Source organism: Tiliqua scincoides, chromosome 1 (assembly GCF_035046505.1).
Source record: "Tiliqua scincoides isolate rTilSci1 chromosome 1, rTilSci1.hap2, whole genome shotgun sequence".
NCBI lineage: Eukaryota > Metazoa > Chordata > Lepidosauria > Squamata > Scincidae > Tiliqua > Tiliqua scincoides.
This window is the reverse complement of record NC_089821.1, coordinates 239,619,546-239,640,980: the sequence shown is the minus strand read 5'-3', so window position 1 is coordinate 239,640,980 and position 21,435 is coordinate 239,619,546. Positions and strand designations below refer to the sequence as shown.

General features: G+C 45.9%; 1 protein-coding gene across 4 annotated transcripts in view; it reads right to left on the bottom strand.

Moving 5' to 3' along the window:
* Positions 1-12,741, bottom strand: part of CAPN11 (calpain 11) — a 36,684-nt gene extending 23,943 nt beyond the window's left edge. Inside the window, exons 1-3 of one of the 4 annotated variants that reach the window (XM_066618611.1) lie at positions 12,389-12,741; positions 10,732-10,785; positions 1,888-1,954 (exon numbers count right to left, since the gene is read on the bottom strand). The gene's annotated coding sequence lies outside the window, so the exon portion shown is untranslated. The remainder of the gene's footprint in view (positions 1-1,887; positions 1,955-10,731; positions 10,786-12,388) is intronic. The other 3 variants (XM_066618613.1, XM_066618612.1, XM_066618610.1) reach the window with 3 other exon arrangements.
* Positions 12,742-21,435: the final 8,694 nt, after the last annotated feature.

The window sequence follows — 21,435 nt, the reverse complement described above, 5'->3', positions numbered from 1 at the left end:
CCACCATGCAGCTGTTAAAGGCACAAGAGCCTTGTTGAAAAATGCTGACAACCTCGGTTTGAACAGATGAAGTCTTAAGGGAAACACTTGTGGATGGAATAGCCACATAATTTTGCTATTCCTGTACCCCATTTCACAGAACCAACAGTGTCTGCCAGTTTCTTCTCACAACAGCAAAGTAATTGAGAGATGCCTTTAACACAGGGAATGGTGGGGAGGGGAAAAGAAACAGAAGAGAACCCATGTTTGCAAGTGGCTGATTAAAATGTTTGTGTATATGAGAAAAAAAAATAGTGTTCCTAACTTCAGTCCAAAATGCCCCCTGCTTAGCTCAGCCAGAGGAGATTCTGCATAAACCAGCAATTCTTAAAGTTGCAGACTAGCCAAGTTAGAGGTGTCCTTCAGAAGGCTACTGATGACAGTGCATTAGTGGATAAGCCAGTATGGGAAAAAGATAGTGAAATGCATTTGTATGGCATACCCGCAGACATTTCCATTTTGGCTGTGTTTTTTCAAGATCTTCCAGGCCTTTATTACTAAGAACATGTATTTTCCACTTTTCAACAAAGTTGTTCACAGAGCTAAATAAAGAATAACTCAAACCCTGCACCCAAAGGGCTCACAATCTAAAAAAGACACAAGGGACACACCAGCAACAGCCACTGGAAAAGACACCATGCTAGGATGAAGACAATTGCTCTCCCTCTGCTAAATATAAGACGACACTACTTTATATCTCACTTTTCCTCCAAATAACTCTTGAGTAGTATGTATATTCTCCCATTTTCTTCCCAGACTGCTCACTAGTTAAGCTGAGAGATATAATCTTTGCCCAAAGTTACTCAGTGAACTTCATGGTTGAGTAGATAGTAGAACTCTAGTTTCCTGTATTCAAAGCCAACTGCATGTATTTATCATGATACAGTAAATATAAAATAACACAGCCTGGAAAGCCTATAGGAAAGATCAACTCGAAAACATAAATGAAATTTCAATCTTTTTGTTATATATCTGATGGTCTTGAAATTGGTGGTGCTTGGGTTTTTATTTTTCTTTAAAACAATCATTTCATTAATGTTCTTTTCTGGTTGTAGTTATGTTTAGCTGTAGGCTAACTAAACAAAAATGATTGCAGGCCTACTGGAGGAAAATCTGAGACTCCCAAGTTCCTGGCAGGAATCAGTGAATCAAACACAGTCCATCTGACAGGATAGAAGCCGTGGGGAGAATGTTATTGACTCTACCACCTTCTACCATCTCCTGACAGATAAATCAGAAGAATCACAAATCCTAAGTGTGTCTGCTCAGAAGCAAGTCCAAATGTATTCAGTGGGGCTTATTCCCAGAAAGAAAATGTGTATAGGATTGCAGCCTGAGAAGACTATACTTGAGAAAAAGAACCACTTTTTAGCCATATATCAAATTCTGCAAGTTGCATGTATTTGCATCAAAGTATACCTATTTTCTTTACCATGACTACCAAATAGTGGGGTTTTTTTTTGCTGGCAAACCAAGGAAAGATAGGCGTGATGGAATGTATAAGTAATCTGGAGAGAGGAAATCCTAATCCACTTTCATGATTGGATTTCCCAATCACTAAAAACCACAATTAGAACTTCAACTGCTGAAATACTTGCAAAGAAATACAGAAAAGATTCTCTCTGAACCAATGGGTCCTAGCAACCTCCTGTATGTGAAAATGAAAAGGAATCAAGCCCTTAAGATGCTTTAGGACTTGTTTCTCACTGCAGTCCTAGAAACAACCATGATCCCTGCTTCCAAGGAGGCACCTTTGCTAGGGATGAATCAGCTCTTCCATTCCACACTGTGGCCTAGTGAGAACTGCTCCATTTTTAAAAACCATTTGCTTGCAGTGATAACACTTACCTAAGAAAGAGTGGTTCTCTTGCATGTAAACTAACACAGTGTACACTCTAACATGCTCCCATTTCACCTAGTATTAAACAAAAAAAAAAGTTGGTCATGACCATTAAAATCAACGGACAAGTTAATCATGGCTAACTTTCTGTGTAGTCATGCTGTAGAAGTCAACCACCAACTGATGCTTCCCACTCATGTATACAAGATGAAGGCACAAACTGTGCTTGTGTCCCATTCAACAAGGTATACCACGGAGGGGCACCATTTCCCATGTGGAAAAAGCCATTCCTCAAAAACCTGATGCTGCTCACATTATAAGTTATAGCTGTTTTGAATGTAACTGTAATTCCCTCCAAAATGAGTGCAAGTATCCTTATACCCCTGTAGTTCTACAGAAAGCCAATAGCTGAGTGTACCCCTGAAATCTGGTAGCAGTAAAGATAAGTAATACCCGCCAAGAAATATGTATCTCCTCTAGCAACTTACTGAGAACAACAGCAAAATTATGAGATAAAAGTAATTTAACCGATGGTAAAGGCCACAGCACACATTCATACTAAATCTCACCCACTCACTGCACTTCCATCCAGGCCAGCACCCCCCTCCCTCTGACTCATGAGCAGGGCGGTGTGAAACAGAATCCCTGGGCACATTCATCTGTGTCATGCTGCCTCTGCTTCCTGATTTGTGGTTTCTCACTTCTGTACGAGCTGGCCTGCCAACAGAAGGGCCAGCCCATAGGCATGCATGTGTTTTCCTCTCAAGGATGGGTACCCCCAGTGTAGAGACCTTTAAGCAGTGCACTGAGGGTCAAAATATACAAAATGATCACCTCACCTTGTTTTTAAAACTTTAAAGCAGCCAAGATAGAGTACATACGAACTGAATTGGCTCAATTGAGCTAAGAAAGGCTTTGTGTTCTTTCCCCTTGCGTCATTTCCCTCATTGAAATCAACACCTGAAGTAAATATTAATCTCATTGATTAAGGAGAGGGAGGAGGCCGGTACAATATAATGCAATCTTTACCATCAGAGCAATAAAATTAATTGTCTGTGTTCTTGTATAGTCAAGACAATGCCTGGGCACACAGGAGTTTACTATGAGGAACATTAGGGGCAATTTCACTCTCTGTGCCCTATTGCAGTGCCTTGGTAAACATAGTGCAAAGCCACTGTACTCAAGCAGTTTCCTTCTGCATGAATCTGGACTGAAGACACTGGGACAGAAGTGTTTCCCCCCTCCCCCAACACAAAAGTAGAAGGGCTCTATGATAAGCAGAATGCCCAGGAATCAGGTGCTTTTTGGAAACAGTGTGGCAGATAAGTGTGCCACTGTTGTGTCTAGTTCTATCTTGGTTGCACCAAACCCTTGAAAAGACAATGGATGAGAGAATGATGCCAGGCATTAGCTTGCCAAGCTCTTGAGTCAGTAAAGTCACTGTATTGGTCCCTTTGGGCCTTTTATCTTTTGGGTACTTTACATAATTATAACACACAATTGGGTATTTTGAGGAATTTTACATGAATGCATCACACGATTCATTTTCTTCATACTAAGCTTAGCCATGAAGCTTCTGGGTTACTTTAGGCCAGTCACTATCTCTCAGGTTCACCTACCTCACAGGATTGTTGTGAGGGCAAAAGGATGGAAGAATTCTTGTCCAGTACTCTGCCTTGAGCTCCCTGGAGGAAGGGCAGTATAAAAATGTGAAGAATAATAAATGAAGTACCTTTAAGCTAGATTTTAAAGATAGGAAATCAGTATAGACCAGTACAGCACCCTAATGGGTGCTGGTGGGACAGGTGATTCCTGGTAGCACCTGGGAAGGGGGTTGTCTGGCTGCTTACCTGGTGACAGCAAGAGCAATTAACTTGCTGTCCCTCTGCTATCCTACTTGGTCTTTGAAAAGGCATAGAGAGGGAGGGCAGAAGATGCTACTCTAGACTGCCATCTCCAATTCTGCCTTCTTTTCAATTGGCAAGGAACAGGAAGAAGACTGGTGGCAAACTGAAATCAGGCAGTGGTAAGTATCAGTGAGGTAGGGGGCATGGGTTGAGTATGGGAGGAGGCAATGCAGGGAGGCGAGTGATCTGAGGCACCGACATCACAATCAATGACAGCATCCAGAAGGAGCAAAGAGGCATCTGAATTCAGTCAGAGGGGACTGAATCTTGCTTCCATCATAATGTTTATGACCAGAAGAGTTCTCAGAAGCTTCCCATTCATAGAAACTCTCCATTGCCAGGTGAAGCATCAGACTCTTCCACAGACCTTTCTTTGCATTTATTCACTGCAGATATCTGAACTCCACTACAAAAATCAAATATGGACAAATACTTGTTAATCATCTTGGAGCCATCATGTGGTCCACACTCACTGGCAGTAGGCTGAAACCTGAGAATAAGCCAACTTTCTATATATGCAGCAATTTTAGACAGAATGCTGCCTGCATGTTTTTCTTTATACAGTATAAGGAGCATTTAGGATTACCTTCTTTTTAAAGTAAAAGCTGAACATTATAGGAAAGGATCTGAGATATCCCAGGGCCCAAGGCCAGTCTTTGAGCAGGATGGAGGACTGACTGAAGTAATCTTAAAAGGTTGAAACCACCAGAATATGAAACTGTTTTAGAATTATACATGCACGCACACAGTGTTATTTTTACAGACACTGATTTGGGAGGGAGAAAGAACCATGCTCTAGTTCAGATAAGACTGACTGCAACCTCACATATACAAGTTATATTGTTGACAGAGATTATAAACACTGGAAGCACATCAGCAGCATTGTTAAGTTCTGCAGGTGACCAACCCAGAAGGCATTCTAGTAAGCATCACTGCTGTGATAAAATGTTTACACAACTTCAGGGGATAAAGGAATAGCACCAGGTATGTAACTGGTTACTTCTGGTGTTCTCTCTCTTCCAATATTCATTCCTAGACAAGAGAACATGCTCGATCAGTGCTTCCAATTATTACTCATCAGGTTCTCCCCACTGTGTGCCAGGCAAGGGCAATTCACCTCATTTCTCTGCTGCTCTGAAGCACATACAAGATCCAAACAAAAAGGCAAAAACCAACCAGTCTTCTTCCTGCTGTCTATCTGTGATTGGGCTGTAACCAGGAATGCTGCAAGTCACGCACAAGTCCCCTCTGCTAGAGGACTGTGGGACATAGGGAAGAATCACAGGAAAAACTTTAATACCATCTACACTAGCATCATGGTCTTGTAGCATCCTGGGTCCTCAAAACAAGATAATCAACAATACATGGAGCTTTGTAGCAGATGAAATGATCACAGGAGGCCACTAGGCAATCTCCCTCCATTGCCTGCCTAGCTCCTGAATCTGAGCACCTGACATGCACAGCCAAGCTGAAGGGAGGAATCAGAGGGTAACTGCTGTGCCCTACCTTTTCCATGCAACACACTGGGATAGATTCGGGGCATCTCCACCCATACGTTCTGAGGACAGCTCTGTTGACTTTGTCTTCCAAAGAACTATGGAACCACAAGCCTTTCAGCAGCTTCATGCAGCTTGGGGGAAGAGAAGGTATATGTGCCTAGCCTAGGTGTGCACATGGGGGGCATACCTCTCCTTCTTAGGCCATGGTAGATCATTCTAGCTTTACCTGAAACTCAGTACCAGGGACAGCTGCAAGGCTTGAGGTTGGCTTTGCACCTCACCTCCAAATTGTTGAGTACCAGAGAGCTGCTGAAAGGGGGTGGAAGAAAAACACTAACCCCTAAAGCTACTCTTCTTTCTTATGGTTTGTTCCAGGCTATTTCCCCACAGCTTTGGAATGCACCTTTTACAATTCCAGCCTGAAATACCGGTTGCACCTGCTTCTCCCGGAAACATTAACTAGCACAATAGTTATTGGGAAGCAGTAATGAAACTGTGACTGGAGGGAGTTCACTTTGCCCAAACCAGAGACTTAATGTCACTTCCAAAAAAAATCAAGGGCACATGGACTGCTAGTGATATCTAAAGAGCCATACTGCTTCTCTGAACCTAACATTTCCAATCCTGTTTGATCTGCATTGGTTATCTGTTTTTGAGCTTGATTCAACATGGTTACTTTTAAAATAGTAAATAGCTTGGGGCATGGGTACCTTAAGGACCATCCTCTCTCACATTCCCTCCCCACAGACAGTTTGTCCCATGTCCAAGATCTTGCAATGAGACTTTGGCCAATTGAGGTCCAGCACAGGAGCATAAACAGGGCCTTTTTGATTATGGTGCCATCACTCTGGAATATCCTCTCTAGAATTGCCCATATTACCACATCACTATGTGCCAGTGTTTCTCAACATTTGTCCTTTGCTGTACCACTTCACCTGGTTCACCTATTTGAAGTACCATCGGAAGTAACTGGCAAGGACATCACTGCCAGTTACTTCTGGGTTCCGAGGCCAGATGTGGCAGGATAAACACCAGTAAGGGTGCAATCCTAACCCACTTTCCAGCACCGACATAAGGGCAATGCAACTCTGAAGTAAGGGAACACACTTTCCCTTACTTTGAGGAGGTCTCTGTGAGTGCCACCCAACTTCAGGGTGCTGCACACTTTCCATTGGCACAGCTATGCCAGTGCTGGAAAGTTGGTTAGGATTTGGGTCTCAGATGCTCAGGGTTGGCAGGAGGGCTTTTTTTTTAAGTTCAGAAAAGCATTTTTTGGAGCCTCCCACCATTGTTGGTTGTGTTGTATTCCTGGTCTCACTGTCCCGTGAATACCAGCAGATACCACCTCAAGTACTACTGGTTGAGAAACTCTGCTCTATTCCTTCCAGAAGCAGGTAACGATCCAACTACTTAAAGAGGTTTTGAGAAATGAAGGTTTGATTTTCTTTTATAATGGCTCTCCTCTGTTAGCCATTTTGAACTTCCTAAAAAAATGGAAGCAGTACAGGACACAGACAAAAAGTAAAATCTTTACATGCAGCTATACTCGCTGATCCTGCAGTTCATAATCCCTTTTCTAGTTGTTTTCTGGCTTAATTCTCTTTACACTCCACATCCCCATCCCTGGCACACTGCCAGACAGAGAAGCAAATGCTTAGTCAGGCTCTAAACATGTGTTTAGAGAAGAGGCTCCAATTCTCCCTATCACAACCACTCCACAAACTGTTAAACTTGGTTCACTCATTCCAGCATACACTAGTCCTTGCAGTTTTGAGAAGGGTTACTCACAGTTGGCATGATCATATGGTTTCTCAGAACCATTTCCTCTTACTTCCATTTCCTGCCAGTGTCAATGCAAATTAAAATAGTACTTCTACCTTCCAGCATGTTGGGGGGGGGGTGCAGTTTCTCCCCCAGAGGCAACATTCTCCTACAACACTGGCACCGTCCCACATTAATTCACTTTCCAGAACACTTCTTCCCTGCCTCAGACCAAAATGACAACAGTAAGTGCTCTGGTCTTATGAGAATTTGTGCACTGGACAGCAGAATTCTAAATTGCATGCCTGCTGGTCACACTCCAAAACCTCATAAGGCTACGCTTACCCCTACTTATCAGAGATTTCTTAATGTCTTTTAATTGTCCTTTCCCTCCCCTCCCCCATCTTTATTGAGGTGGTGCACAAATTATAAAGAGGGTAGCTTTATACCAACAGAATACAAAGTCTCTGATCTGAATTAAGGCCAGTTTAAACCTACAAACAGAATCAAGTGGTAAAATTTTTCATGAAATCACACTGCAAGAAGCGGGCAGGCAGTTTACATATTGGAATGTTCCTTTCAGTTCGGACACCTGCAGAAAGCTAGCAAGCCAAGATGAGAGAGTTCAATGCAATTTTCTCCCTTACATTTAGTTCTGCATGTGCTGCAATTATTTTATAGGGGGGGGGGAGGATTGGATTCTTAAGTGGTATAGTGCAGGAACAGCTTTTATTTCCTGAACTTTCAGATTGTCTAAATCAGCCATTAGCTATCACAAATGGAAAATCAGAAGGTGGTGCTTATTCTGTGCACCAGATCTGGATTTAAAGTGATCTGGATTAAGTGATCTGGATTTAAAGGGTATGATCTTATTGTACATGAACATATGAAGCTGGCCTTAAAACTGAACCAAACAGTTCTGGTCTACCTAGCTCAGTACTACACTGATTGGCAGCAGGTGTCTGCCTGAAAAGCATATGCTCCACTCCTGAGCTAAACTGCATCTTAGGAAGTCAAGGCTGGGATGTTTGAGTGGGGAGCTATGACCAAGTACTATGACCAAGGAGACACAGAAGTGGCCCATGTCACATTCACCTCTCCCAAGCAGGAAGCCAAATCTTTTTTCACATAACTTTAGGTAGAAACCAACACATCATGCTGCAGTGTCAGGCAGCTGCTCCCAGATTAACTAAAGCATCTATAGAATGCACTGAACAAACACAGACTGCCTGCTAAACTGCATCCTGCCAGAAGGCCAGTTTCTCCCTCTCATACTGCTGCCTCCGCCTCCTCTGGCTGGATGTGGAAAGTCTGATCTCTCAGCCACACACTGCTGTATTTGGGAAGGCCCTGCCTGGCTCCCTGCCCTCACTCAGGATTGGTAGCAGGCGTCTGCTGCAATGCAACAAGCACTCTCCTCCCTAGCCCTACACAGCAAAACTCTTTGCAGCTCTTTGCAGCAAAACACCCTACGCAAAGTCTGCACACAACAGTCCAAAGGAGAAGGCAATGACATTGTGCAGGCTAGAAAGAGGAACACAAATTTAGGCAGGCGACTGCATGGTGCGACTCCTGGTTGGCTACTAATGTGCCACATAATGGGACATGTTGGACAATGCAGATTAGCTAAGTGGCAGGTGCAGGGCAGCTCAGGAAATGTTTTGATAATAAGCAAAGTCAGATTGCAGAGAGAAATATGGAAGTGTTGGTACTGGCAGTGCATGGAAGTTATTCAAAAACCAGGGAAAAGCTGGACAGAACTTCCTGAAGTTTTCATATCCCTGTCTCCCATTCCCATTGGTTTTCTGAGTATTTGCCTTCATCCATACCTTCTTGCAACCCAATTCTTTTAAAAAGAAGCATTCATAGTCAGTAAGTGTAAGGTCATGCACATTGGGGCAAAAAATCAAAACTTTAGATATAAGCTGATGGGTTCTGAGCTGTCTGTGACAGATCAGGAGAGAGATCTTGGGGTGGTGGTGGACAGGTCGATGAAAGTGTCGACCCAATGTGCGGCGGCAGTGAAGAAGGCCAATTCTATGCTTGGGATCATTAGGAAAGGTATTGAGAACAAAACAGCTAATATTATAATGCCGTTGTACAAATCTATGGTAAGGCCACACCTGGAGTATTGTGTCCAGTTCTGGTTGCCGCATCTCAAAAAAGACATAGTGGAAATGGAAAAGGTGCAAAAGAGAGCGACTAAGATGATTACGGGGCTGGGGCACCTTCCTTACGAGGAAAGGTTACGGCGTTTGGGCCTCTTCAGCCTAGAAAAGAGGCGCCTGAGGGGGGACATGATTGAGGTATACAAAATTATGCAGGGGATGGACAGAGTGGATAGGGAGATGCTCTTTACACTCTCACATAACACCAGAACCAGGGGACATCCATGAAAATTGAGTGTTGGGAGAGTTAGAACAGACAAGAGAAAATATTTCTTTACACAGCGTGTGGTTGGTCTGTGGAACTCCTTGCCACAGGATGTGGTGCCGGCATCTGGCCTGGACGCCTTTAAAAAGGGATTGGACAAGTTTCTGGAGGAAAAATCCATTACGGGGTACAAGCCATGATGTGTATGCACAACCTCCTGATTTTAGAAATGGGGCTATGTCAGAATGCCAGATGCAAGGGAGGGCACCAGGATGTGGTCTCTTGTTATCTGGTGTGCTCCCTGGGGCATTTGGTGGGCCGCTGTGAGATACAGGAAGCTGGACTAGATGGGCCTATGGCCTGATCTAGTGGGGCTGTTCTTATGTAGTTGTCAAACAGAAAGACCAGATTTTGCATTGTATCCAAATGGCCTTACTTTGCATAATTTGGTCTTAACATAGAACTTGTCTTTCCTTGGCATACAGTTGAAATGGCCGGGGGGGGGGGGGGCGCACACAATATCACCAGATGTATAAGGCATAAGTTTAGGGTATCCACCCAGAGTGCTCAGGAGTGTGTTGCTCTACTTTTAAAATCAGAGAAATGTTCCAACTCCCTTGCAACAGACAGATCAAATTGAGGACTCACTTTTGATCAATGTTCCAAGATAAGGCTAGTAGTGAGAGTGCATCCTCATGAAGGAAATGTGTTCCCCCCCCCCACACCAATAGTTAATTGATGCATACTTAAACAGCACTGTTTGAGCAGCGGGGCCGCTCTGCAAGTGCAGGTACCACATTCTTTTCAAATAACTGTCCCTTCAGGGGCAAGCTCACAAAATCCCACTTTCATGAGTTTATAACAGATGCCACAGCTGCTGGCTGGCACCTGTGACATCACAAACTACCCATCTACCCCTGTTTGCCGCTCCTTTTAAACTGTGTTTGAAAAAGGCACCAAATTCATGTTAAAATGAATGTCCATGCAGCACTTTAACAAATTGCAACAGGACAGGCAGCCCGCCTGAACCCTGGTGAGAAAGGCAGGATTGAAGTATGACTGCCATGTACATTGAAAAGGCAGAAGAAGCCAGGTTCAGTTTGAAGGAGAAAAATACTCTGCAACTCCCATGTTAACATTCTGTCTGTAGAAGCCCTGTGTGTGCAGAAAAGACCTGTGTCTTGAAAATTCTCAGCTGATGAAAAGAAAAGGCCAGAAACAGCTATAATAAATCCAGCAAAACATACAGAACACCCAGAAATCCTAATGCACCTCAGACAAAGATTAACACCCAGCAACACAGCAAAGGTACCTGTAGAGCAGAAGGAGTGCAGCCGCTATTTTGAGGAACAGCCTACAGGACGACCTGCAAAAAGGGAGACACTGGCTTAGAGAGCCAGGCCAAAGCATTCAGCACAGCTCCCTGGAAACCAGAGTAGTGACCACTAGAAATCACAAACACAGTTTCACATGGTCACGCTGCACGCACTGTCACTCAGCAGCTCTTGACCTGGCCTTCGTAATCTATCAAGCACAGAGAAGACTATTAGTCATCAAGTAGCACTTCATAAAGTTCATGGAACATGGACAGTTTGGAGTGCACAGGTAGAACAAGGAGTCAAAAGAGAGAGAGAGAGAGTCTTTCTCCCTACCAAGGCCTTGGAAACGCATTTGGTTGTTTTTGCAAAACAAATGCGGCCATGACATCAGTTGATGGTTACACAAACTGGCTATGGTTCAGACAACTGCTTGGTTGAAGAACTGGGTACTGCTCTGAGAGAGAGAAATAATCAGTTATGAGCTGCAATCCTATACAAAGTTTCCTGGGAATAAGTCCCACTGAACAGTGGGACTGATTTCTGAGGAGACAGACATAGGACTGGGCTGACAAATCAAGAACACAAGAGCCACCCCAGAGAAGAAAAAACACAGGTGCTCTTCTGTGCAGCACAGAAAGATGGTTCTTGAGAGGCCTTCTCACAGCTTGGCCAGCCAATGTGCCTCAGAAGCCCAAACAGTAAAGAAGAGGAGTACTAGCCCCGCCTCCAGAGGGCTGGCACATCTCCCAACTTATCCCGCGGTCCCCACTAGTCGCTAAATCCAGCTTCACCTTCTCCTCAAGCACAGCTCCACTGATGGACATAGCTAAAGTTCATGCTCCCAACTGCTCAGTAATATTTCTCCCTCCTCTTGCCACCTCCTGTGTCACAGCACTGATTTCAGAGAAGGTGGATCAGAAGGAAAGCCATACTGGGGGGGGGGGCGGCACATGGCAGACCTCAGAATGCCAGATGCAGGGGAGGGCACCAGGACATAGGTTGTGCCTTCTTGTCTTGTGTGCTCCCTGAAGCGTTTGGTGGGTCACTGGGAGATACAGGAAGCTGGACTAGATGGGCCTTTGGCCTGATCCAGCAGCGCTCTTCTTATGTTCTTATAAAGCAACCCCAGTCTTCCAAAGCTGGTGTCCTCTGATTTGGGCATTTCACTGCACCACCTCACTGCAGAGGGCACAGGGGGGTGAAGAGGCCATGCCCAGAGCAGCAGCATCCCTGGCACCGTTTCACAGCGGTGGCTTTTAAGATACAGTCAAACCAGCCTCTTCAGATCTTACCAACTTTCCGTCGGGCACTGCCTTCTTTCAGAGCCCAAAGGCAGCTCCTGCCTCTTCCTGCTTGGGCCCTGCCCTGAGCCTCCAGAGCGTTACACATCATTTGGCAACCAGCCAGAGACGTTTCCAACGGGGTGGGGGGGGGAAGAGATGACCCCCTCACCAACTCCTGAGCATCATTCTCACAGAGCGCGCAAGGTACGAACAACTGGCACTGCCTCGCCCCCTTCACGCCCCCTTTGTGGGACAGAAAGCGAGCCCCGAGCTTCGGCCAACAGAGGGGAAACTGCAAGCACTGAACAGCCAGCGATCGCCCCCTCGAGCATCCCCCCCCCCCGGTGCCCGATCACCCGCGCCTCACCTGGACTGAGGCTGCCACGCTAAGAAGCAGCAGCCCTGGAGCGGGGCGCTTGGCAGGCAGGCAGGCAGGCGCCCCGAGGCCCTGCACCGACGGGCGGGAGTGGCCTGCTGGAATTAGCCCCGCTGGCCTGGCCTGGCCGGGAGCTCTTAATCGGCTCTGGCTGAGCGTCGTCCAGGCAGGCGAAGGCGCTCTCCTCCTTAGCCCCGCCGCGCCAGCCAGCCAGCCCGAGTCCCGCTTCTCCGCTCCCGGGGTGGCGGCAGCGACGACCAGGAATGTCCCCACCCCGCCCTGCTGCCTCTGCTCCTCGCCGGAGCTGAGCTGAGCTGAGCTGAGCAGCTGCCCTCCCAGGCTCCGCACAGAGAAGGTGGGGTCTGGCCCGGCAGGATGTGCCTGGGGCTCAGATTGAGCTGCCTGGGCGGGCGGGGGGGGAAGGGCGAGGGAGCATTTAAAGGCGCCGGAGCCGTGCAGAGCTCGCTCCTGGCAAAGCGAGGAAAGCGGCTGATGGCACTCCCGTGACGTTCACACGTTACTCTTGAAACACCCCCCCCCATTGAATGCATCCAAGATTTAAATCTGGTGGAGCATCTCTCCCCCTCCCCCATGAGGTTTTTCCGCTTCATGCTGGTTTGGGAAAGAAAGCATTTTTGCCTGGCACCTCGCGGAATCAGGTATCCCTCCTCTAAATTCTGCCCTCCATTCAGGCATGAGGGCCCGATCCAGTTTTCCATTGGGGCATGCACTGCATCCTATGGTGGGGAGGGAGTCACAGAGGCCCTCTTAAGGTATGGAAACGTTTGTTCCTTTACCTTGGGGTTGCATTGTGGTCGCACACCCTGAGGGCCCAATCCTATCCAACTTTCCAGCACTGGAGGAGCTGCAATGCTGCCCCCAGGTAAGGGAACAAATGTTGGTTTTCCTTGTGGAGGCTTCCAAAACTACCCTCCCACCACAGGATGCCGCACACACCCCATTGGCGAAGCTACACCAGGGCCGGAAAGTTGGATAGGATTTGGCCCTAAGCCATTAGTGACTTGAATAGTAGAGGAGAAACCGAACCCCCAGCAGCTGCCCACAACAAAGGCACTTCTTTGGGTGTTAAGCCTCAACCAGTTCACCTGAACCATTGATGCACCCTGAGGACTCTGTGGGTTGCTGAGCAATAGGTATTTCTTTACCCAGAGTGTAATTAGTCTGTGAAACTCCTTGCCACAGGAAACAGAGATGGCATCTTGCCTTAGATGCTTTTAAAAGGGGATTGGACAAATTTCTGGAGGAAAAGTCCATCACAGATTACAAGTCATGACAGGTATGTGCAAGCTCCTGGTTTTAGAGGTAGGCTACCTCAGAGAGCCAGATGCAGGGGAGGGCATCAGGACACAGGTTGTGTTTTGTTGTCTTGTGTGCCTCCTGGGGTATTTGGTGGGCCACTGGGAGATACAGGAAGCTGGACTAGATGGGCCTTTGGCCTGATCCAGGAGGACTCTTCTTATGTTCTTATGAGCAGTGGGGCAGAGAGGGGGGAGGTTAGGTAGCCTTGCTCTTTTGGTATTTTCAATCATATGTGTAATGACGGAGAACATCCAAACTGTGCATTTGAATAGTCACACTTAAATTCAATACACATTAATAATCCTTTAGTAGGGAACATGCCTTCAATTGGGCACTCATGGTCATTAGTTTAATTGGTCCCATGGAAGGAACTATTTTAACCCCTGCAAGGTAGCCCATTGTGTAGCCTAATTTTATGAACTGCAAGTTTTGTTCAAGTAGCACTGAGTTCAATGCCATCTCTTCCCTAGTAAGCCAGGATGGTGTAGTTGTTCTTGAGTTGGACATAGAGTCCAATCCTATGTATGTCTACTTAGAAGTAAGTCCCATTATAGTCAATGGGGCTTACCCCCAGGTAAGTGTGAACAGGATTGCAGCCTTAGATCTGGAAGGGCCAGGTTCAAATTCTCAGTCTGCTGTGAAGCTTCCTGGGTGGCCTTGGGTCACTTGCTTTCAGCCTATCCTACCTCACAGGGTTATTGTGAGGACAAAAGGATGGAAGGAACTATGTATACCACCCTGAGCTCTTTGGAGAAAGGGTAGTATAAAAATGTGAAAAAATAGACACATCTTATGCACACTTTCCTGGGAGTTAGCCCCATTAAACTCAAAGAGAGTAGATATACTAGTCAGTCTCAGATAATTTAATAGAGAATGCTTTCCCAGCCCAAAGGCAGAGAAGCAGGCTAACCAGATACAATGGAGACTGAGTGCCTGTACTTTTAACATTGTATAGAGACTGGAGTTTGGGCCAGTGCAGCTTTTTAAATCATTCCATGTGGAGCTGCACAGGCCAAAATTCCCTCTTGTATACAATAGCACTCTGTCCTCCATAGTATCTGGTCACCATGCTGAAAAGTGATATACTCAGAGTAGGCATGCACAGGATTGCACTGTAAGTGAATGCTCCTGTTCAGGACAAGACAGGATAGGAGACCCCCTGGAAGGGATGAGTGGAACATTTAACTCTCTTGTCACTCCCTTGACTCCCTTGTCTCTTCCTAGCTGAGTTTGCAATGTATGTTTTACAGCATGTGTATATTTATGACCACATATCTATGGGATTGTAAAAATCAGTATGTCTGGCTGGGTCTAAGAGGCTGGATAAGCATTTAGGGATGCTATGCTTACCTGTGGTGTGAAACACACAATGGAACTGGCTGTGAACACTGGGAAAGAGAACATTTAGGAAGGAGGGTAGCTGGGTGAGGCTGACTTAGGAACACTCCCTCTCTCCCTATTTGTTTAAGCTCACCTGAATCTCCTATTTTATTTGTTCTCTTTGTGGAATTTGAGAAGTTCAGTACATACTGCCCAGTCACAGAGACAACAGAGATGGAGAATGAATGAGAGGGGTAACACACAGAAATGAGAGGAGCAGCTAGTTTCCAAGAGGCAGGCTTATCCTGGAGGGCAGGGCAAATTTCAGCTGTTTTCCTTTACTTTAAGCCATTTCTGCCCACAACAGCAACCAAATGTGTGCACCTGTGGGCCAGGCAAAAATGGATTAAGTTCTAAATACAGCAATACCTTGCACTTTTGTCTCATTAGAGACCAGAGCATGGGTGAGAGGCAAACACTGATGAATGCAAAAGCACAGCCTTATTTAGTTTGCAAATTTATTTTGGTTGGTGAAAAACATAGCTAACTCTATATAACATGTTCAAATGTGTGCAAAACCTAAACAAACAAATAAAAGGAAAACAAACATAAGAATGTGGATGGACATTGTGGAAGGTTGGATGAAATTGGATGAAAGAGGAAAACTTGAACAAAATTTAAAATGTGTTTGTTTAGAAAGAACAAAGTGATAAAAGTCAAGGTAGTGTTGTAGATGGGACTTGATATGTGCCATGTGTTTGCTAAGCACTAGCCCACAAGTTACTAAAATTCAGTGCTTTTTGTTCATAGAGCAGCTAATAGCTACTAAATGTTACTATAAAAGCAACCAAAATATTACATGAACACTGCAAATATCACGTACTGTACCGATAAGCTCTTTAAGACAGGCGTCATTGGTCTGGAGAAAGGAAAGAAGAGTTAGCACCAAGGCCTTGAATTTAAGAGGAAACCTGGGCCTTGCAGATAAGCTACTCCTCCTCCTATGTGGCACGACTAATGTAGTTACTTTCAAGGGCCTTGCAGGGCAAACAAACATGTCTCTCTAAAAGTGGTTAAATAAATTAGCAATGGAAATGCATCATAGTGGCTGGAATCCTAACCACACTTTCCTGAGAGTAAGCCCCATTGAACAAACTAGGACTTCTGAGTAGACCTGGTTAGGATTGTGCCGTCTCTCTGTTGACTGTTGTCTGCCATGAAGAGCAAGAAGGGGAAAGAGAACAGTGCCCAATTTTACTGGAGACTTCTGTGGCTTCCTGTCTTGTTCTGTGTTGACTGCTTGCCCATAGTCATACCAGTGCTGCACTAATCTTTACCAACCAGCTGCTGGTAAATCCAGTAGGATCTTTAATGCACTGGTTTTTGGACTAAGCTGACAGTGCAAGAAGGATTCTAAAGGAATGGACAGCAGTCTATTGGTGCCCATATACGGAGAATGAACCTCAGCATTAACCCCTACTTAAAAAAAAAAATTCTGCATCTGTCATCTTACAAAAGTGCCAAGCTAAGTGCTAAGCCCAGAGAGTGCCAGTGAAGAAAAAGCAGATATAATCAGAATTAAAACAATCAAGACTGAGATGTTGTTGGAAACACTTCTTCAGAACAGTGACAACAGCATGTCCCTGTATAAGGGATTATGTCTTATCATCAGTGATAGCCCTCTGTGTCAACAGGGCCCATCCCTGAAAGTTCCAAAGAAGGCAAATACTTTTTATCCAGACTGGAGGTTTCACACTATTGGCATTCCTTCTCAGGAAACCTCTGGAAAACTAGTTCTTTGTTGTCTTGCAAATGATCATGGTGAAAAAAAATAATAAAAGAACTGATGCATCATCTGAGGTCTAGCACATCTCTGAAAACTGGAGGAGGAGGTCTGGCTCAGTTTGTAGAGCTGCTGCCTTGTATGCCTGAAGATCTGAGGCTGCCAGTTCGAAACAACCGAGAACATGCTGATATACCAATGAGCTGACCCTAGGTGACAAAGAGGAGTTGCCTTCAAGTGGAGCGTGGGAGGCGAGAGGCCAGACTGGGAATCCAGCTGGAACGAGGGGTTCTATGAAAGACTAGAACTATTCAATTGTAAAAATCCCTAAGGGGGTTTAGAACAGCCTGCCTATGTAAACCGCCTTGGATTAAAGTCTGAGGAGAAATCTGACGACCAAAGAAAGGCGGTATATAAATACCTGTATATATAAATAAATAAAACACATCTCTGAAAAGAGCCCTTCTGGATCAGGTCAAAGGCCCATCTAGTCTAGCTTCCTGTATCTCCCAATGGCCCACCAAATTGCCTGCACCACTTTAAGCCACTGACAGGGCCCATGGGGGGGGAGGGGGCCCAGGAGCTAAAGAAGGAGCCCCATAAATTATATTTTCTGATCTCACCCAAACTTGTTGACTGTGTGCAGCAGCAGCAGCAGCTACCTAAAGCCGTCTGTGCTGGGCTGAGAAATACATACATGACACTGCTTAACACAGTGTCAAATCTGGGAGGAAATGGAGCTGCTACAGTAGCTCTTTGCTTGTCAATCGGAAGGAGTGTGTAGGAGCTCAGGGACGCTGCTGCGGACTACAGCTGATGCAGAAGCACGTTTGGGTACCCACAGGACACTTCGCTTTCTAGTGTGAGCTTAAATAGATGAGGCTAATTTTCTGCACGATTTTCTCTATTCCAAAGATTTTAGAGACACTTTTCCGTATTACTGTATCTTGCTGCTGATGCTGCCTAGGCAGGTAGACCAGGGCTCTGGATTGGGAAGCTCCAAAGACTTTCCCAGGCTCTGCCCGCTCCCATCGCCCCACTGCCCCGTCTACTTCACCCCCTCCCCTTGGGGGAAGGGGCCCCAAGGAGACTTTCTACCCCCTGGTAAAATTCCTCCTCGAGGCCCTGGCCACCGATTCCTGACCAAGAGACAATCCGACGCCTGTTTATTCAGAAGCAAGTCCCATTATAGTCAACGGAGCTGGCTCTCCGGAGAGTGCGAATAGGATCGCAGCCCGTGAGCCCCGCCTGCCAAGTCAGCCCGGCTCGGGCGCCTTTAAGAGCCCCGCAGCCGCCTCCTGCCACTCCGACCACAGGCCCGGCTGCGTCTTTCGGGAATCTCGGCCGCCCCTCTGAGTCAGCCGGGCTCCGGCCCAGAACCGTCATGGGGCGGGGAGAGGCGCCACCACCCGGGACGGAAGCCTTGCCCCGCTGCCGAGCAGTGAAGGGCGGCGGCTCCAGGCACGGGGCGTGCAGGCAGAGCACCTTCTGCAAGCTCGGCGCGGAACCGAGGGCTCCCGTTGCAGGCGCCCGCAGCCTGACTCTGCGCCAGCTGGGACTTCCCAAGGCCGCCTGCAGTGGCTCCTGCTGCATCCGTGGAGAAAAGAGCCGCCCCGCCCCGCCCAGGCTGCAGGCGAGCAAGAAGTGAAAAGCTGCGCTCCAGCCCCATCTGGGGGCCCAGAGCGGAACGGTCCTCGGGTAGCAAATCGCCTCCTGAGTTGTCACCTGGAGGAGTGGACAACAGCAAACTCTTGAGACCCACTTTTTAGAATGAGAATCTGTCAGGACCCACCAGAAGTGATGTCATGGCCGGAAGTGACATCTTCAAGCAGGAAGAGTTTGAACAATCCTAGGCGGCAACCCTACCCACACTTACCCAGGAGTATGTCCCTTTGACTATCACTGTTCAAAGCATAAACGAGTATGTATATAGTAGCCTGTTAAAAGTACTGATCTGTCACATTTCTCCAAATGCAGGCATGTACCACGGTAGCATCAAGTCTAATGAATTAAAAATAAAATAGTGAAATGAATGGGGATCCACCTGAAATTGGCTCACGACCCACCTAGTGGGTCCTGACACACAGTCTGAGAAACAAAGGTCTCTAGGGTGACCAGATGTAAAGGGGGACAGAGTGCCTCTACCTATAATCATTGTATAGAAGAGAGAATTTTGGCCAGTGCAGCTCTACATGGATACTTACTTAAGATACTAAGGGGACCGGTTCCTTGTGATGTCAGCATTAGCTTCCTCCATGTGGGTCCCAACATTTCTTTGTGGCACCATGCTTTTGTCAACCAGTGGTGGAGCTCAGTATGAAAGGGTTTAAAAAGCTGCACCTGCCCAAATTCTCTCTTCTATGTAATGGTTAAAGGCAGAGAAACTCTGTACCCCTTTGTATCTGGTAACCCTAGTGGTGAATAGTAGTTGGATGGCCTTCTTCTTCTTCAGGGATCGGGACTATGTAGGATAGCATTAAGGCCCCCTACTGCTCCCATACCCACCACAGTCCCCACCTGCAAGCAGGGCCCTTGAGCCTGTTGCTACTGGCAAAACAAAAACTAAAGTGCATTTGTAACACTTGTAATAATACTTGCCGGGCAACGTACAATATAACAAGATTATTACAGGTCCTAACAAAGGCATGTTATGCCTCATCTCCTGCCCCTCTTGCCTCAGTGGTGCTTTGAGAGCTGGTTGTTTGTTGTTAGACTATCAAGCTTGGGGACCCTGAACCAGATTAGGAATGTAGCAGGAGTGGAGGTGGGGAGGCTTACCCCTCCCCCCTGGTGTTGGCAACCTTCAGTCTCGAAAGACTATGGTATCGCGCTCTGAAAGGTGGTTTTGGAACAGCGTCTAGTGTGGCTGAAAAGGCCAACTGCTGCTTCCCATGTTGTGCCGACGCTGTATGGCGAAGTTGGAGTGTCCTCTCCCCTCCCCCCTGCTTGGTCACAATATGGACCAGGGTTTCAAAGGTAGGGATTTCCTTTGGAAGGGAAGCTCCCCTTGGTGCCAGAAGCCTTAGGATATGCCATAATACAATACATAGGAGATCTAGGACCAGAATTATTGATATTCACTTTAAAAAAGGTAGGGTTTGAATGGCATCAAATATTGGGAGAAAGGGGTTCTTCTTCACTACACTCTTTTCCCAATCTAAATTGCCCTTGAAACACATGAGGGAAAACACAGACAGGGGTATTTTGCTTATGAAACACAAAGAAAAAATTTCTTTTCTTGAATTTAGATCTGCTGCAAAAAAGAGAATGCAAGATTTTTAAATTTTAAAATGGAATTCTTTGAACAGGCAAAAGGGTTTAATTCTCAGTTATGCAGGGAGATCCTCAACAGTCCAAATATAACTTGTGTTCAGGATGTCCCAAGATGAAAGTAGCCACTAGCCCTTCACCACGTTTTTGTTTTTTTTCATTTGGTTAATTAGTAGAAGTTAGTATGGATTCTCCCCCCCTCCCTTTTCATTAATGGAGAAATACATTTGTTGACTTTATTATGGAACCTTCTTTCAAGACTGAAGCAGTGGAAACATGCATTAAAGCTTATCAGCTTCTGTGAAATGGGAAGGGTGTAGTCATTTAGAGCCCAATTCTATCCAATTTCCCACTGCTGGTGCAGTTGTGCCAGTGGGGTGTGTGCTGCATCTTGTGGTGGAGCAGCAGTCACTGGGGCCTTCTCAAGGTACAGGTACATGTGTTCCTTTACCATGGGACTGCATTGCGGCTACACTGGAGCTGGAAAGATGGATAGGATTGGGCCCTTAGAGAGCACTTTGTTGGGTTACAAAGTTTGTGGTGCGGGTTGTGCCCACCCTTTTACATTGCCACTAAATTAATCCAGCAGTTAAGCCTATTGTGTGTGCACTCCTAACAGGAATCACCACAGTGATGGAATGCCAGCAGATTTGATAATGTTGCAGCCTACTACAGTGCAGAAACATGAAGTGTAAGTCAACAGTCCAGCTCTGCCCTTCCCCTTAAATGATCATTTTTCAACAGTGCTCTCCAAGAAATTGAAAGCTGTGACAAAGCAAGTTGTGAGGTAGTCCAAGGCTACGTACCCATATGTCACTGAAAATGAATATGGGGTCCACTGATATAGTGGGGTTAGGTGTCCTAATCTAGTCATGAAAGTACACATTTAACTGGGGGTAACATTTTAATAGCCTCAGGATTCAGGGACCATGAAAATGATCAGCAAAGACCCATAATAGAGGAAAAGATATGAAGTTGGGAAGTTATGGCAGATGTAACCCTGTAATAAATCATTCGCTTCCAGGGTGGAGGAAGTGATGGTGGGGAAATGGAAACATGAAATCCAACTTGAGTCACTCATAGCCCTTTTGACTGTGGCTCTGTGCCACTGATGGCCTTCTGCTATAACCTGGTTTTTTCATTTGGGAGGAGCCTGAATGATCTCTTTGACATCACTTTGGTTTTTTTTTTTAAATATTGTATTTTGAGCTCCTGTAATGTTCTGTCAAATTTTCTTATCAACCTAGGGGGCCTTTTTTTAAAGACAGGATATAAAATTTTTATACATAAATACAACAAATAGCTGGAACTGCTTGCATTCTTCATAAGTCCTTAGTCCAAGATT